The following is a 19,937-nucleotide window of genomic DNA, read 5'->3' as shown; positions in this document are numbered from 1 at the left end:
CTTTGAAGGGCAGACACCTCCATCAGAGGTAGGAGAAAAGTATATGAGGCTATTATCTTGTCACAGTGTTAAACGGTACAGCTTCTTGGCATTCTGGAAAAGAGGAGTTGACAAAGAGCTATGGTGTGGCATATTGTTCTGTGGGACTGAATCTGATATTCTGCAATGTGAGGTTATGGTTTGGATGCTAATGGGAACCTGGATGAGGAAACCATTCATTCTTCAATGAGATCATATTCCCCTGTTCCTCATATACCTTACAGAGGAGACAGGTGAGCAAATAAATTGCTACTAGTAGATGTGCATTTTTTGTTCAAGGCTTCTGCGCTCCTGAGTCTGGACAGAGATTTTTTATTATAATTACAATTATATATAAAACATTGTGCAAAGAGGATTTAACACTGTTCCTACTCCTCTGTGGTGTCTCTCACAAAGCCTATGCTCTATATATAGAGGTACTACTTGAAAAGTTGAGAAATAGATTCGTAATTAAAAAAGTAAAATATTGCTTGGCTATGAATAAAGTATCAGGTCTGTTGTATTTCATCTGTGGCCAGGATAAGACTCCCTTGGGATTACTCCAGTCCTCAAAATACAGTTTTCTTATCCTATTCAAGACATCTTACTAGATTCCTTGTTAAATGGATAGATTGAATTTCATTGGGATTCTCAGTCTACCCTGACCTTTTTAAGTAAACCAAAATGAAAAGCACAAGAAGAATCTGATACCATAAGGGTATGCCATATTTGGGCCAGCAGGTGATATTCTTTGATATTTGTGGTGACCATCAATCTGTCATTTCTCTGCATTCTGTACGCCAATATCAGAGACATTAGACAAACTCTCTGAAATCTTTGTAAAATTTCATATCCCCTCCCCTTTTTTTTTCCCCAACAAAGAATAGTTCTTTTCCTTCAAAGATCAATGACTGATACCCTATGTGGGTCTGGCACAAAAACATACTTCTCCTCAGACTGTTAAATATTTATTTGCTGCTACTCAACTGCCAGACATAATCAGTTAGACCTTCTTACAGACTTTGATGGCTGTGGAAGATGTTTGTGACAATGACATCTCTTCTAGGTTATGACTAGGTTGCCATATGACATGACTTCATAGGATAGGTTTATTTTGGGTTTTGTCTTGCTTGTGCTGAAGTCTGTTACAGTTTTGGCACAGATTTTAATAAAAGCAAAACCGGTCATTCTTTGTATTTCATGACAAGACTAAAAAAAAAAAAAAAGCAAAAAAAAAAGCATTTCTGAAGGCAGAGACCAAAGCATTTAATGGTAAATGATAGCAGATTCATCACCAGGTTAGACACTTGAAATATGGCAGTCCACTTTGAAAAGTTACAAAACCCATTGCCTACCATCATTCTCTGCAGAGGATCTATTGCATCTGCCTGTCAGTTCATATGTAACTTGAATCTCTTGACACAAGGAAAAGGTAAAATAAAACGCTGTGTAAAAACCACTGCGGACTTGCAATGTACCCAAATATGATACTCCAGTTCAAAGAATGGTGTTTGAACCAGACTACAGTTACTGACAAACATGTTATTAATGATCAGCCATCAAATGCTTTTGATTAAAGAGAGAAATCCTGTAGCACTAGAGAAGGCCATTTCTCTTTTTTTCCTTATGCTATAGTGGAGGTACTTAGAGAAAGGTGAACTGCTTTAAAAAGATTAATTACACCTGCACTATATTTTTATCCTCTTTGGACATCAAGAAAAAAGAGAAACTGACTTGACTTGATAGTATTTTATCTATAAATGACACAGAAAGAAACTCCTTAGTTACAGAAGCTAAGTGAATAATATATAATGCTACATGAAGGATTGCACTGAGAATCCCAGCTATGTTGCAGCCGTTTTCAGGACAATTTAAGGGGGGAAAAAGGAAGAAGAGGATTTGCTCCTGTTTGTCTAAACTAAAGCATTTTGAATGCACCCAAATAAGTATGTAATGGCGCAACGTTCCATAGATCCCAGACACAAGTGCCAGCTTTTCAAAAGTATTTAGAAGTCTAAGGAGATAGATAGATAGATGGTTCTGAACTTTTCTGATACGCCAAGACAAATTAGAAGCTGAAGACCTAGCATAATTTGATGCCAGACATCTATCCTGCTTGGACTTGTTTGAAAATCCCAGTGAGTATGTAGTCACATGCTTAGATCCCCAGACACATTTATAAGTCTGTCCCAGAATTGCTGACCCTGCCCCAGAGCTCATGCAAAGTTGGATGTTCACAGAGGTATGGACCATTCTGTGTGCCCTTCAGCAAGGTGTCTGCTTTTATCCTGTGCCTGTTACTTTCAGCTCAGATTTTGTGTGTCGACAATGGTCTGACCCTTTTGCATGTCACCCAGCGTCCTCTGGCATTTTGGGTCCATGATGCTGGATCCAGTCCTTGCTAGCTCATATGTTCGGGGTTTCTGCCTTCAGTCCTCTAGCTGGATGTCTCTCCCAGCATATGCCTCGATCGATATATGAAATCCATTCTCCTCAGCCAGCAGGTAAGGCAGAGCTCGGTGGAGGACACCAGTTATGAGGAAAAGATTGAGGGGACAGGGTTCAACTTATGCAGATCTGCTGAAGGTATTGAACATACTGTGCATATGTGGTTGGTTTGTATGTGTTGGTGTGGCTGAGGTCCTCCAAGGGCACAAAGCTTTGATGCATGAACAGCTAAACTGTACATGTGCTGCAGCCTCTGGACAGAAACTTCCATTATTGTGGCTTGGAAAGTGGCTGGATTGCCAGTGATAAGACAGACCGTGGGCTGAAACTGCCCACATCGCTGGGGGTGGTAAGGTAGAGATGAAGGTCATGCCCCTGTTCTCCTTGCGCCTGTAATCAGGCAGATAAATATCAAACTGCATCATACACAATAAAGATGCCAGTCATGCATGCAGAGCCATAATTACAGACCTCTCTACCTGTACAAAATTCAGTCTTACTTTTACTCTTCCAAAATGATCCTGGCAGAGGATTGGCATGTCAGAGGGGAAATGAATGTCACCTTTTTTTGTAGCTGCTGGTTGCAGCGGCAGAATGCTAGAGACGAATATATTTGGTGAAGTTGTTTTTTCCATATGAAGTAGAGTGTTGTTTCTTGAGTTACACATCTTTGGCCGAGTCAAGCATTTCCTGCAAGGACTGGATGTATTCATGCTCGGGCCCTGATCCTGCAATCTGATCTAACCGGGGGAGTTACGTCTTGTGCAAAGATGAAAAGCCCTCACAGGATCTCTGCCTAGGTGAAAAGGTCTGCCAGAGTAGAACTGATTGCAGAACTGGAACCAGCAGCTGAAAACCAAAACTGCCTCATAATAAAATACATAGGTAGGAAAAAAACCCCAGTCTTCAGAGGACCTTGAAAACCTACTGCGCTCACAGGAAAATAATTTTTCAATGGTTTGTTCCAACAAACTATTTTCAGGGTTTTCTACCTATCCAGGCTGACTTACTGTTTTTTATTACAATTTTTTCAGTTTTACCTTGGGCAGTCTGCCCCAAACTGTAGACAAAGCAGCAATTTGAGAAGATATTTTCCCTCTGCAAAATGGTTTGCAATTTTTCATTATGTAAGGAGTTGTAGGCAATCCTGAGGTGGCTTGCAGAGAATATGATAAATTTGCAAGGCATACTGTACTTAGAGAAAAAAGATGGAAAAGTTCCTCCACGCTTATTTTCTCCCCCATTTATAATCATTAGGCTTTAAATGCCCCATACATCTCTGTCATTTAGATAAGAGGCATTGATTGCTTAACTGCTGCACAGACATTTCATACACCTGGTTTTAGATGACATTTCAGGGGGAGAAAGAGAAGGAAGTACTGTAAAAAGTGTTCACAGTTTGCAATGTCAAACTTTATTACATAAAGTCATAAACAACCCCAATTAGTAGTAAGTAGGTTCATAGCCAGGGTTTTAAGCCAACTCTGGCTTCATTAAATGTTTCCTGCAGTCGAGCAAGGCACTGGGATGTATAAACTGAGCCCTGATTTATAATAAAACACAGTAAAGTTTTAGAAAAGCTTTACTTTTCCTGCTGATTGATTTCTTGTCAAGGTCCAGCAAAGCCTGAGGAAGGGGTTAAGTAGAGGTCTTGAGGGACCACTTGACATCTGCTACACTTGTGACTTTTTGATCTTGGTTTTTTTTTTTCCTCGCTTTGAGGGATGCCCTACAGTAAAGGCCATGTGTGCCTGTGTGTGTTTCCCAGAGATGGCCGGGGCTGGGAGGGGCACAGCGGCCGGGGAGCAAAGAAAACAGCTCCTTGATGACAGATCAAATGAAGGCAAAAAAAAGGGGAGAAGGGGGATTACATGCTCTGTAATCACGATAATGGGAAGGAAAACACTGGGGGTCTCAAGTGTGAAAGCTTTTGTCCAGAGGAATGTAAGCGTCAAGGATGTTTTGATATTATAAACCAAAACTTCACCCAAGTGCCAGAGAGAGCAGCCTTCGCCTGCTTGTCCATGTGCTACTGGCCAGCCCTGGGCTTCATGGGGGCAGTTTCCCCCTCCTGGGAACCACAGGCAGCCAGGGGGAGGTGAGGCGTTCTGTCGTGGCCCTGGGGTCCCAGCACAGGTTTGATCACCCCACGAGGCAACCTGGGAGCTTGGGGCAAGCGATGGGAGCCCCCACATCTCATGAAGAAGGCCACTGAACTGGGCTCCTGTGCTCGTCACTTTGGATGGTGACATCTAACTTCTCTTGTACTTCTGCCTCACAGCCTGTATTTTTTTTTTTTTATTTCCACACCCCACCAACTTGTGGCTTCGTTAGTTAAAAAAATGTTTATCAGAAGCCAGTTCAGCTACTTGGTGGGTGGACATTGTCACAGGGGCTGCTGCTGGCAGCGTGGAGACATCCATCTTGGAAGGACCTGCTTTGCAGCACGGCACTGATGTCTCTGAGACCCATGAGGAGGCTTCAGTGCATGGGACAGCATCCTCCAGGCATGGCCTCTGGGCACCACAGCAGTAATCTTTCCCTTGGGAGTCTGCAGGTCCCGGGGTGCCACCAAAGGACACACCAGGAAGAAAGCTATGCTTCTTTGCTCACTGAGACTCCCACTTCTTCTCGTGTCACTTTTTCATTTTGTGAACTTACCTGGTGGAAGAGGAGTGCTAACTTGCTTCTTCAGGTGAATTTATTATTTATTGTGACATTTTGTGAATAAACAGCCTTCTTAACCCATAGTTTACCCATTTATCTTAAAGGCTTTTTTCTCCTTTTTCTTTCCCTTCCACCTCCATTCCCAAACCATATCTCAGTGATGAACTTGGGCAAGCACTGGCCTCCAGACTCCTGCAAATTGCACTCAGGTTTTAACCCAACAGCACAGCTGCGTCTCTAGGTCTGATATTAGGATTTACAGAATAAGGGGTAATAAGGCCACCTTCGTGTGAGTGGAATAGTCAATTTTCTTCTGGTGATCCTACTTCTTCTTTGAAACAGCTATTTCCCAGGAATGGGCGTATCACAGGTTCTTGTAACGTGGAATTTCTCCAGCCCTCGTTGCCGCAGCTGTGATAGATAGTCGTGCAAAAGCTGCTGGCCGATGTGTCGGCATCTGGAAGTTGCATGGGGACAAGCTTGAATGAGAAGTCAGCTTGCTTTCATGTGCCACGATTTCTGCAAAACTGGGGTCTCCAGTGAGGACTTAAAGTAATCTCACATAGTTTATGAGTGAAAATCCATTTACAATGAGAATGACCCCCACTGACCATAAGTTTAAACAAATGCCCTCCGTACGCGTTTCCTACAGTGGGGATCAAGTTCCATACGTATGATGTAAGCAGGCCTCAAACAAGCCTCTCACCTACACACGGAGCAGAAATTATTTGCAAAGAAAACCAAAATGACAGCCATATGCACGGGACATTTTATATGCTACGGCCAGGCTTGCAGACCCCAAGTAGGAGGATCTTCTGATCTGACGATGCAATTGAAAACAGGTGCCCGACACGCAGCACATAAAAAAGTATACAGGCAATTTGGGAGCTCTCTGGAGATTCTTTCAACTGCTGAAAATATGGAGACAACTTCCCAGCCCCTGATCCTGTGCTTCCCCTCTAATTCCCCTGCTCTCCCCCCTCTCAGAAATGGAGGAAACTGCCAGGCCATGGTGATGCTGCCCCGTTTAGTAAAAGAAAATGTGAAAAAGATTAAGGAGGATCCATCAAAACGTCAGCCTGATCTTGAACTGCTGGAAAAGAAGCTTTTTTTTTATTCAAGTGTCTGTCACAAAGACCTGGGTGACCTTGTTTTGCAAGTGAAAGCCTTTGATTGTGACCCAGGCATGCTTCCTGTGTCCAACTCCTATTTAGCAAATAAACTAAAAGTACTGCCCATGTTTATGGTAAACACCTGATTAGGTTCTACTAAAAAATAAAATTGCAGCTGGATAATACAGGACCAGATCAGGTTTCCTTTTTATTTGTTGTCACCAAATGCTCCCGATCTTTTTGAGCTCTAAGGCTCGTTAAGTGGATGTTTTAAAATGGTGCAACAGACAAGGCAGCTGTATTTCATTTGTAGATAATTGATGCAATACATGTAATAACCCAACTAGATACGTTGACTCATGAGCTAATTTAGGTGTAGATGTTACAGCACTTGTGCAGCTGGAAATGTTGCCATCACACAAATCAGTGGCAGATTAATGGAGTCAGGTCCCTCTCTGCACTAGGAAGAGATAAAAGGCCACAGTCAAACAGAAAAACAAGCTCTGAAGAGTTATTTTAAGTTTAAACTGTATTTGAAAATGTTTTCCTAACCACAATGTATGCTGTAATATGAACCTGGAATCGCTTAACTGTATGGTGATTTGGCAATTTTATATATTGTGGATTCATAAAGCTGAGAACATGGGTAAGGAGAAAGGAGCATGGCCTAATGTTTAGAAGGTGAGGCAGAGGTGAGCATTTCCACTCCTAATATTTGCGCTGATACTGAATGATATCAGTAAAACTCTCCTGGTCCCTGTTTCCTGGTGTGGGGTCTGAGGTGATGGTGTTTACTAGCTACTGCTCCAGGACCTGCTGTCATTTGATGGCATAACCAGATAGTTAGAATGTGGTGCTGGAGTCAGAGGGATCTGGGATCTCTTTTCACATCTATGCATTACTGGCACCCCATGCCCCTTTTGCCTCATCTTTGAAAAAGAAGTAAAAAAGTTTATGCATTTCCTGAATGCTTTTTGTAATCTGTGGTGGAAAACAAACAAATACGCAGTTCTGAAGTATTAATATGACTATTCTTATCACTAACATCATAGCAACATTTAAATATTGACTGTGTACAAGTGTATTCCCAACCATTAACTGGTCAGTCACTCTGTATATGCCTCTCTATGCGTTGTAGTGAACTTGATTCTAGGGCTCAGCACTCCTGATGATAATTAATGGATGGATCAATAACTAGTTCCAGGAGGAACAGGAAAAATAGGGATGGACTCCTGTGAATTTATGCCTCAAAGCTGGGTTGTCTGATGCCTTACGAAGTGTAAACACTGACTAAGGCTTTTCCTCTCTTTGGGATGTTCCTGATATCTTTCATCCATGTGGACTCCCTGAGGACAAATCGGGGTTGAGTGCAGCCTTTAGTCTTTGCCTCATTTCTTTCTCCCCTCTACTTGACCGTCTCTTTCCAGAAAATGCATGAAAGTATTATTTTGCACTGTCCTCGCACATTGTTTAAAACTGACAAGCAATGACAAGAGTATCAGGACTCAGAGGTACGAACAGGCAGATGAACAGATGCACATACAAGTACATTTCCTCAGGAAACAGGCTAAAATCTGTTTCCTTGAATTGTTTCTACTGATTCAACTGTACAGCAAACTGTATTTGCTTTCTGACCAATTCTACTTGTTTCAGTAATCATTTGGAAGGACTAAACTGGAAATAGAAGTGTGTTAGACAACAGTTCTCATTTTTTATTTTATTTTTATTTTTATGAGCCCACTATAGGAAATAATTTGGGATCTCTCTGAATGTTATTTGCCAGGAAACAAAGTCACAGCTTTGAAAGTATCAATTCAGGCTGAGTATTTCCAGACTGACAAGAAAATGCTAGCCAGACTCTTTTCTTGTGAAATGGAGACATTTCTATGGCTGGTATCTGATTCAGCAATTTCACAACAGTGGGTCCAATGCAATCTATTTATGGTTTTAGGGTATCCAATTTCAGTCACTCCTAAAGAATGCCATCACGAGTTTATTATGCAGTTGATAATATTTTCTCTGAGAACACAGGAAAAGAAAACTCTTTTGGCTGGAAAGGAAGTCTAGGAAATTAGAATTAGTATTAGAATCCACAGAATTACATATACAAATACATACACATAAACAGGTATTTGGACCACCTTGCTGACTTTGTTAATATTGACTTGAGTTTGGGTTATTAGAATGATTGCTGATTGAATATGTGTACTTAATTGCTGGTTGCTGGTAGAAAAATCAGAAAACCTTACTCAGGAACACGGAGTGGAGGTGGGACACCTTGGGTTTAAACACTTCTAAAGTGTAAAAGGCCATATATTAGGTATCATTTGAGGGTTATATAGTTTCTTTGACTATCACCAAAAGTGGTTTTATGAGAAGCAACATGTGGAAAGGAGACAGCAAAATCATCCCATTCTATCCTTAGGACTATTGTGGAATTGCTTCTCGCATTTCTTTGATGTCTGCAGAAACCACGCTTTTCCTTGGGTATCTCGTCTTGGTTTAAGATGGACATGAGTACAAATTCTTGTTGTTTTATAACCCCCTTTTTCTTCAGTCTTGTTCCTCCTGTTTAATACAAGCAACACTGACTGAAGCAAGTTGCCCAGTTTTTGTTGTATTTATTGATGTTTATATGGTCTGGGAGGAGAAAGTAGCATTTGCTGAAGTCCAGCAGTACTTACTGAGAATAGTTAGCCGACCAACCAGGTGAAGCATAAGAGTGGAGAGATTTGAAGGAGTACTCCAGAGAGGTCAAAAGGGTGGGTAAAACTGTGAGTTATAGATATGCAGCAACTGGCCTTAACCTGAAACCATGTTGGGATGAGTGGTGTGTGTAGAATCACATCAGTTCCAGAACATGGAGTTCAACTCCGTGATGCTTCAAAGCAATGGTTTCTATTTCAATGCAAATTTGACAATGATAGATGTTAATCACACTCCTTAACGAAGAACAAGAAGCATAAAAGTGAGTAGTGTGGCATATGAATCTCATAAAATAGAAAAGAACCACATGCAGTAGATATACTTAACTGCTCAGGAAACCAATCAACACCTCTAAAATGTGGCTACATGGTAGCATACAATACTTCAAAGTTTGCAGAGTTTGCACTGAAAACAAGAAGATTTCAGTTTTACGAAAATTCCAATAGGGAATTTTACAACTACAGGAAAAATAGAGCAGAATTAGTCTCTGAACTGAGATAGCCTTATTGACAGCAAAAGTGTCAAGAAAAGAAAATATTAGTTCTGAAAAGGAAATATTTTTTTTCGTTCACCACTGTTGAGGGAAAAAAATGTTTGCTTTAACCCTGATCCTGAAAGGGTTTAATTTACTTGCCCAATTTCAGACATGAGTAGTCTCACTGACTTCAGACAAAGGGTAGTCCTGCTGAGATCAATGGTGGTACTCACATATATAATGTTAAGTACATGCATGCGTCTTTTCAGCACCCAGCTCTCAAATGCCTACCAGAGAAACAAATACACCTGGAAATAAATATCAAAGTGCAAACAGAAATTTTTTTTTCCCCAGCCTGAGATGAGTATTCAGGAAATGGACACAATAGCTCATTTGTGATACATTTTATCACTTCTGAAATGTGTAAGTGGAATCACTTGTGGAAAATGCAGGAAGATTACAGTCCAAGGTGTAGGGAAATTACAGCCCATGAGTCTCCCTCTCTCACCAATCACACGTTGGCTGGGATCATCAAAGATTTCCCAAATGTCTTTGTGAGCGGGATTGTAGGTGAAGTTGAACATTTATAGGCTCAGAAATTTGTCCAAGGTTCTCATTTTATTTCAATAAGAACGCACGTTATGTCTGTTGAAAATTCTACTGACAGTCCCATACACGTAATTTATGACATTTCCTATCAAGATGTTTAGCTGAATTAGAAACACTTGTGAAGAAGCCCGTCTGCAGCCAGTTAAAAAGCATTTTTGTAGCAGAGGTGAGGGCTGTTGAGGCAACAAAGACGGGCTCATCTTACTTTTATTCCGATGGCTGTTGATCAAGCAATTGCACCATAAACTGTTTACAGCTGTGGCTTTTGTTACGGTGACAAAGAACGTGTTTAAGGATAGACAGAAAGCTATGCTGTATGTTAGTTCACAATGACCGTGCAGTTTACATGCCAAACAGCCCAAAACATATTTCTGCAACATCCAGGCTTCTCGATGAAGTGGCACTGATTTGTTCTCTCTTCTTTTTCATTTATTTTACTGAGTTGGTTACCTGTATGTCAGCCTTATTTTCCCAGCTTTACACCATGGGGACCATGGTGATGATGTGTGTCCTAGCTCACAAGCATCACTTTAGGCATGTGAGCTGTTCTATTTAAATGGATAAGATAAAGATTAAAGATGCCCATAGCTTGAAGGGCATTATTATTTACCGAGTGTGGGGAATCATACTTGTTCCTTCTGTCACAACAAAGGAGAGAATTTTAATTGCTAAAATTAATCTACCTGATCCTTATTTAGCTGTGTGGGCTAGAGGTTTAGCTCTCTGTTTTTTCACGGTTCCCTTATAGTTTTGCTCTGTACTTGTCTTCAGAGGCAGGATAATTCCACAAGAAAACAGTGAGAACTGGTTTCTCTGGAAGGCTGAATCATTGCCTGCCATCAAGCTGTCCTTGCCTGGGTGCAGAAGCCAGGGAGTGGACACTCACATGGAAACAGCCCTTTTGCCCCTTCTGTGTTACATGGATGCACAATGGGACACAGACAAAATTAATTTCATGTTTAGCTGTCTAAAGCGTAGCTATCTGTTGTGAGTCGGTAGTCCACTCTGCCTTCATGGTTAGTAGATAAGCAGCTCCAGAGATTGCCTGTCTTCAGATGAGATTTACTGCCCTCTTGAGGTATTTATCTTTCTCCTTCAAGAACAGAGGGAGCTTAGAAGACTTTGTGCCCTCATGTAGGAAGTTTGTATCAACAACAGCCAGCTGACATACCTTGTCACACTAAGGAATACAGGCTGCACTCCTCAGGGAAAAAAACCAGCGATTTCTCCACAGACATCTTTGAAGCTGTAGAGAAGACTGGAAAAATTAAGCCCAAACGAGCCTGGCTTCTCCTGCCGTGACGTGGCCCTATGGCATTCCCTTACCTCATAATGCGCCACCTCATGGTGGGACACTCTAACCCTGTTTCCAACAGATGATTCAGATTACACAAAATCCATGCTCATCCTTATCAGACCTGCACTGCCTCTGCAGACTTCAGGAGCCAGACCTTCTGGAAAACAGAGTCAAAAACAATGAGCTGGAATTAATGGGCTCCTGGCCAAATTTGCTTGTAATGTTACTAATTTCCATGTTCCTGGAGCTGATAAGACTTGCTTCAGCCTGGCTTTTGTCTCCTGCTCTGCTGGGTTATTACCTGAGAACATTGCTTTGATTACCTGCTGGTTGGTGCTACCTGGGTTTATTCCACCTGCGTTATAAAGCCAGCTGTTGGGCTGGATGATGCTTTCCCAGAACCCAGCTCTTTGAAGGCTCACAACGTTACAGCCAGAAGTCTCTAAAGTGTTTTGAAAATTGTACAGCCACTGGGATGGTAGTAACTTATTTGAGGGGAAGTAAGTTGTCACATCCTTCTGCAGAAGACTATTGTGTCTGAGACTTCTGCTTTTGGTTTTTTGTTGTTTCCAGAGTTCATTTCAAAGTTAATTTCCAGATTAAAAGCTTCAAACTTTGACTCATAAAAGCCTTTTATTCAGAGGGGTAGCTTAGTTTGCACTGTCTATATACAGTCATATGTGCCTGATCTTTCATATCTCTCTATGTCGGAAAGACACTTGTTGCTTATTTATTTTTTTTCTGTATTAGATACTAACATATTAAACTGGAGAGAGGAGATACTATTTTGGTGAACCAAAAGAAGAAGTAATTGTCTAAAAGAAACCCTGTTATGATCCCTAATTATTACCCCTTAGATAAAAAGAAGAAAAAAAATGCCTGCAGATAAATGTAGAGGAAAGATACTATGAGATAAAGATATCACGGGAACCTTACACTAATCAAAATCTTCTGTGACCGCCTTATTAAGATACTTGCTTTAAGAACAAAACATATGGTAGAAGCCTCAAGGAGATAGGCCCTTTAACAGAAGTGTAAAATACTCCCAATTCCTTCAAGGATTTTAAGTAATGCTTGCTTAGGGTGTTTCATTCACTAGCAAACATGGTGATTTGTGAAGCACAACTAATGTGTCCCTGGAAAGTTCCAGCATGAAATAAGACTAGGTGTGAAAGCCTGTCAGGGTCCAAAGAGGTATGATTTAAGGGGAAGCACTCCCTGAAAATGTGAGGATGAGTGTTACTAACTTAATCCATATGATATCTTCTCCGCCCTAAATGTATGGTAGAATGTAGGGCAGAAATGCGTGAAGCAGACATTAGTCATTGTCTACAGGTGATATTTCTTCCATGAATTTATCAGCAAGGGTTGCCATGCTGTGTTTAAACATTTGTACAATCAATTAGAGTGCAAAGATGAAAAGTAAATGTTTACTTGCAGATGTACACAAGCTTGGAAAATTTGAAGAGAGCAGTTGTTATATTACAAATGTAGCTCTGCAGTCTTACACAGTAATGGAAATAATTGAAAGCCAGATGTTTGAGCAGATATGGAGGAACAGGAAAGTAGCTTTCTGACACTGATGCTACTACATGAATGAATAGATGTATGATATGATTTTCTATTGTTTTTAACTTCTTTTGAAGTCTGAAGATTGCCAGAAGCAGGGTGGCAGTCTGCTCTGATTTTGCTTGGATGATGCTAGGTTTTCTACTACCAGCAGAAAAAAGTAACATCTGTAAGACTTACAATTTAATCTAATATTAAACTGTACAAGATATAGCTGTACAAACACAGAAAAAAAAGATATCTTTCCTTCAGTGTGCAGCCTCGGGAGATAGCTAGAACTGGGAAGAGCTTTGAAATCATCCAGTTAATTCCTCTAACATGGCACAGGATCACCCTGAAGGCAACCTGCAATGCCTAATTTTGGTACTGAAAGGCACGTGGCATGTTAGTTCATGGGACAACTGAAAGAATATATCCTGTTTTTCTGGGCATAGTATGGGATGTGCTAGGGAAGCTTCTGGCTTGTGAGGCTGCCACTACACCTTGGACAGAAGTATATGAAAAAGGGATAGAGAAGAGCAAGTCTTAACGCTGCTGCCTAGGTCCTTGTCCATTCCCAGCTACCCTTTGTCTGTCCGACACGAAAAGAGGTGTCTGAGGAACAAGTCTGACATAGCTCTGTGAAGGCAAGTATGATCAGAGAAGGTGGGTAAGGAGCAGCCATTTACTGCACTGACCCAGTGTCCCCGTGATGAGACACATGAAGTGCTATTACTGTCCAGGTGAAGGAAATGTGCTTCTGTCACCTGTTACTCCAGCTAATGTGTCTTAACCAAGGCAAAGGCACAGATCAGTTCCTCTCCAGAAACACAGGCAGGTACTAGGAAATCTTTATGGAAAGGGTGAAGCAATTTGTTCCTGTGTTCTAGCTAATACAAAAAGCTCGAATCCCCCAAAAAACCACTAAATAAGTCACAAATGCAAAATACAAATGGCTCCTGGTTATAACAAGCCAATGGGTTACAGTTTGTAAAGCTAAAGCAAGTTTGGATTGGAGTAGATGAACCTGCTTAAGGTACGAACTGCAAGGATTTCAAAGTAAATCTAACACCTTTCAATCACTTCTCTTGCTCTTCCAATCTGCAAAAATAAAACTCACTGCAGACTTCTTAAAAATAGCAAAATCCAACTCAAACATCTACAGCATGTCAAGTCCTAGACCTTGCTGGTGGCTCCCTGCCTGGAACTGGATATCTTTCCAGTCCAAGAGTATAAAGACCTTCCTGGGGATAGTGGAAGAGGGAATAGCACCTTGGGAGCCCTATTGTTGTCTGTCCTCTGTGTCCTGTTTTCTTTGGTATTGTCATTTTATTTGTTTTAAAGTAAGGAACAACTGAAACAAGCTATGCAGCACTGTCTCAGCAATTTGCAGCCTCACAGATCTCAGTGCAAAAGACAGTGGCTGTATGGAGTCAGCTATATTTAGGAATACACCACGCTGATAGTATTTTCTTGCTGTCTCTACAGCGAAACAGGAACAAATATAATGTCTGCTTCCTCATTCACTGATGTTTCCTTGTTTTATGTAGCTGGAATAATTTCATCTAAAACAATGAAATGAGCTGCTATGTTGAGTCAAGCTGTAACTAAAATTTTTTACAATTCTGTGATTCAGTTTGGGCACAAGGATTCTGGCATAATGTGAAGGAAAAGATGTAATATTTTTATTGCAGAAAACAAAACTTTGTAACTTAAGAGAATATTAATAATATATTGACAAGGGAAAAAGAATGGTACACGTTATCACGTTACCTTGACATCTGATTTCCCTTGAAAGTAACACATCTTGAAATTTTCTTCTGAATTGAAGATCTGCAACATTAAATACACTGCTTCTCTCAGGCAATCACAGTCTATTTACGTTCCAGTGTGATACGGCAAACACACTGAAAATAATGTAAAATATTTTATAAAAGCAAGAAGCTGTAATGAGCTGCACCAGAAAAGGGACTGTAATGACCATGATATTTTGGAAATGTTAAATACAGTGGAAACATATCTTAGGGACTTGAAAGTGAAATTTTTCCCTGTGGGTCATACTTGAACTGATGCCTCTGCAAGTCATTAAGAAGCAGTGTACAGGCGAAGGTGTCAGCTGTGAGCTTTGAGATTTATTCTTTGCGACCATGATGGCCTGACAGCACTCCCCCAAATTAAAAGAGCCTGCTACTGGTTCACTGATGTACGAATGCACAGGCACGTTGTTAATGCAGCTTTCTTCTGCTTTTTGAATGCACTTCTATTCCTCATCTTTACTATGTCTGGTGACAGTGAGATCTCCAGCATAATTATGTGATGGCTGAAAAAATACTTGACTTTGTTTGCTTTAAACCCGGTAGCTTACTCCTGTGCTACGCAAAAACCCAGTGAATAACTGTTCCCCAATCATTTCTTCCAACCATTCATGATATTTATTATCGGACCTGGGCCATCTCCTCCCTTCAGCATTCCCTGCTTTCCACCAAGGAGTCTGACCATGTTTAGTTTTTCCTCATATGGAAGCTGTCCCATGTCTTTGATCATACGTGCTGGTGTTTTCAGGCTCAACATCTTGAGGCACGAACAGCCGTTAAAAAAAGAGGACATCTTCCATCAGGGGCTTCTCTTCTCTCCCGCAGCAGGTGAATAACGTCAAGTCACAACAAACTGCTAATAGGTTCCACCTTGGCTCTGACCAAGCACTGATGGGTTTCGATTTCCTCCCATCTACATGCTGGACCAAACGAACAGTGTTTCTTGTGTGTGGTTAGTGTTTAAGGCCTCATTGTGTACATGGCCTTGAAAGATATATTTTTATAGGTAAGCACCTCATAAAATATTTTTCTGAAGACATTTATCAAGAGAGACTTTGAAAAACCGTAAGGAGAGGGGAAGGAGAAGGAGGGGGAAGCACAACATGTGCTTTTCAGCTGCCACAAAGCCCTGCAGCAGCAGCCTTCATGTGAGAGGCGACACTTTGCACATTACAACAGGGAATCAAAAGATTTATACTCAACACTCCATATATATGACTCTCTACGGCATCATTTTGAAAGGGTGATTATTGGTTTGACATGAGGGAATATTTTACATTAAATGCTGAAAGTTCTCTATGTACATAGCAATAATCACCTGATGCTGCTTTTTCTTACCTCATGGCTTTCAATAATAAATAATCATAATAACGATAGTTAGGTTCTCCAAAATTATCCCATTTGTTTTTCAAGCACCCCCAGGGGCTGGTATTTATCACTTGATGTGAATGCTTCCTGCTCCTCTCCCTCTGCTTACACATGCATATAAAAGAAGTGCAGACATATGGGAAGTGCCTCACTTAATTTGATGGCAGCTCTGTTTATTATTATCTCCCAGAACTGTGGTAATTGTAGTTCAGTTGTTGAACAATTATTAAACCAGAAGCTGTAGGTCCCCTGTTAGGCTTCTCCCTGGGATCTCCCATTTTCTACCCCCAAAGGTACAATACTTGTAAAAGCAATGCACTGACGGCAGAAAAGATGACAGGCAACACCCTCTTAAATTCTTGTATAAGCCAAGAGTTGGAGCACCCATTGAGTTTAGACAGAACCAGTTTGTAAATATGTTCTTATACTTGTGTTTACGTGGCATCTTGGACTAATAAGGGTCTTTCAGCACTTGCAGCATGGGAGGAAGGGGAAAAAGATGGCCACAAAAAGACTAGACATGGACTTAGTACAAAGAATGAGAAAGCTCTGATTTTGGGAAATATTACAGCATCGCACCTGCAAAGTGTATTCTTTGTTCATGTCTGTTTTCTGCAGAAAAGTTGCCTTATTCTGCTAATTTGAGGTACACACACTAGAATAGTTTCCCCTCTCACTCTTCTCTCCCCGTTCTACTGATTTGGGATAAGACATCTGATTTAGGATAAAAAAAGGACCGGGGTCAACTAGAGATATTTTGTAAATTAATCATGTCAGTAGTCATTTTTGCTAAACATTTACATTTTCTGCTTTTTTTTTTAAATTTTATTTTGTCTTACTGTTCAAAAGAAAAGAAGTTAGCAGTTCTGAAATACCACCTGAAAGATGAAGTGCAGAAGTACATGTAAGCAAGCATCTAAGTTTGACAGAAACCGGCAATATTAGATGAAAACCTATCCAGTTCCCTGCAGCTGCTTCCGCAAAAGACCTGGCTGGTGAAGCCCAGACTTACAGAAGAAAAGACATGTGTCCCAACTGTGACCAGATTTTCACTGAGTGAAGTTCTGGTTGTGCATGACTCTTGCTGCCGTAGCTGCCATGCCCTCCCCCATCCATGCAGCCTGCAGTACGTGTTATTTCCTGACCCCAGCAAGCAGAAAGCAATGGCAAGTCATTTGACTTGCTCTCTTCCTATCCCATGCTCTTCTTATTCTAGTTCTTACAGGCTTTTGGCCTTGCCTTGATGCAGCCTAGCTCACTGAAGAAGCTGCTATCACTTGATAGCAGCTGTCAAAGCATTTTTCTTCTCCCTGGTTTCTTTGGCAAAAATAATCTACACTGTAAATCACCGTATCCTCTTGTTCAAAACCCAGAGACAGCTTTTCTGGAAGCTCACTGGAACAAGCATGAAGTACAAGGGAGTTACGACCTGTTACTGGGGATTTCCTCAGGTCAACAATCAATATTAGGAAAAGAAATAATGATAACATCAAATATGAAGTGCCATTTACTGTATTCCAGATACAAATACAATACAAGTTCTTCTTTCGCATGTCCTTTTCCTTCAATGTATCTTTCTGTTCTTGGATGATTTTTCACTATTCGTATTTCCTTTCTTCTTTTTTGTCTTTTTCCTCTTGCATCTCTATTTTTTTCATGCCTTTTACAGTTTTCTACACACCTTGTGCCTTTCTTGTAAAGTTACTCTGCTCTCCTCTTTTACAATCCCTTCAATCTCTTGTCCTCCATTTGAGAGTTCCCACCACTCACGTAGTCTTCTTGTTCACTTGCTTCCTGGCAGGTATGTCCTGCACCTCCAGGGATGACAAGCCTTCTGGTGCAGCTATTCTGAATTTGATCTGCTATACCAGCTGGTTGGTGTTGGCACCAATCTACACTTTGGTTTCAGGATGTTTCTTCTGCCTGCCACATCTGAGGAGGGAGCTAATGAGACAAGCAGTGGGGGCAACTCTAGTTAAGGCTGTAGTAGTCCTGTGGTCCTCCAGGTTTTGTTGATTATCCTGTGATCCCACAGGCAAAACTGACCCTGAGGGTAGAGGCCAGCAGCATTCTTCACACGAGCCATTACGCATTTGACTGGCCAGCTAGTGTGTGAGTTACGAGCAGTGCTGGCCACAGCAAGTGCTTTCCAAGGCAAGATGCTGAACGCAGCAGTCTCAGCAGATCATTTTGGATATATGCTGACATAGCTGAGCTCAGATGATCCAGGAGTCAGTGCTGTATGAGACTTTTTACACAAGGCTGTAACCCAACAGCATACGCTTTGGAAGCAAATTTGAACCAAAGCGTTGAGCCTTGCTGTGTTCCCCTGCTGACTAATTTATGTAGCAGCTTGCAGGTAACAGAGAAACAGTTTCTTTTTTCCAGCTGGATCAGGGGTAACCCTGCTCAGAAATGGCAATGAATCTCTCCAGCCATATGCACGTGTCCTTCCAGACTACTGACTTGGTTCAATATTTTGTTCCCCGAAAGAACAAAGTGGCTGGAGCAGAAACCTTTCACTGACACCAAAGCACCTTTAATCCCTTGAATCACATACAGACCCGTTTTGCGCTCAAGATCACAATAATAAGTGCGTTCCTGAATCCATTGCCTCACTCCCATAGCATTGACTCTCCTGCACTTATGAAAATGTACTATGTTAGGCCAACAAACATGACCTTTACAAACAAGTGTTCTTTTTGCCTTGAATTCTGGGCAATTCATAGAAGTTATGAAGCAGAACCTTCTGTCAATGCAGGTGCCTCTGAATATAAAGTCCCATTTGCATTTCTCTTTACTGAAGTAGTGCTCTTGCTTTCAATGCCGTCACCCATAGCACAGATGCAGTTTTCCAAGACTGTTTTCCAAGAACAGCATCATAATAGAAAAGGCCAAAATATAGGTGGTGGTACTTCATTTCTGTTCCTATCTCATAACTATGTTAAGGCCAGGTGGTAAGGATGTTATCTATAGGAAAGAAGGTACTTTCACCTCTCCAGTCGGATCACTTTCAGTTACTCTATCATGACAATAGCCTTTCCAATGATCAGGAAAATAACCGTTTGCAATGAAAAACCACCTGTTTTGGCCTGTCTGACAGGGATGAAGTGTGTGCCCTTCGTGAGGACTTACCTGTGATAGCCCTGAGCTTTGCAGAATGCACCCACTGAACTTAAAACTCAAAGATTTGTTGATGTGATTCTCTAGGAAGGCATGTATGCTGCTGTGACTTGCATTCCCATCAACTGTATTGATTTTAGTTGCATGGAGACATGCCCAAATAAAGAATGGACACTAGGCTAAAATTATAATTTCCTATTTAAGAGAAGTTTCACACTGAAAATCATCTGAAAGCTTTTCCTGAGTAGACCCAAGTGCAGCCACTCAATGTCCCATGCTCCTGCTCCAGCAGAAGACACCATGAGCACACTTTACACTTGAGTACGTTTGACTGAAATTGCCAACAACAAGTGGCAAAGACTTAATTCAAGTCTTGGCTAGTAAAGAAAAGGGGGCGTGAATTCCCAATGGTTTGCTGTATTTTCTGAATTGACATGTATACTCTGATAACCAAACAGTTTCAGACCACCTTTTAAGACCAAAGCTTTTGCTTCTGCTGGAGAAAGACCTCTTGAACTTCACCAGATCTGTTGCTAGGCTGGAATCCACCACGCAACAGCTCCTTCGTTTTAACCACATTATGTTGCAGAAGGCAGGTTGCACTTGAATGTATTCAAATGCATTTTTCTACTGTTAAACAGGGCTCTGGGTGTAACACAGTAACCCCATTTACATTATATGTATTCTGGCTCTTTTCTACTTCTATATTACCCTCACAAAATTTTTTCCTTTTGCAAATTAGAGGCTCAGGT

This window comes from Rissa tridactyla, chromosome Z (assembly GCF_028500815.1).
Source record: "Rissa tridactyla isolate bRisTri1 chromosome Z, bRisTri1.patW.cur.20221130, whole genome shotgun sequence".
NCBI classification, from domain to species: Eukaryota; Metazoa; Chordata; class Aves; order Charadriiformes; family Laridae; genus Rissa; species Rissa tridactyla.
The sequence above is the reverse complement of the archived record's forward strand: the minus strand, read 5'-3'. Positions refer to the sequence as shown.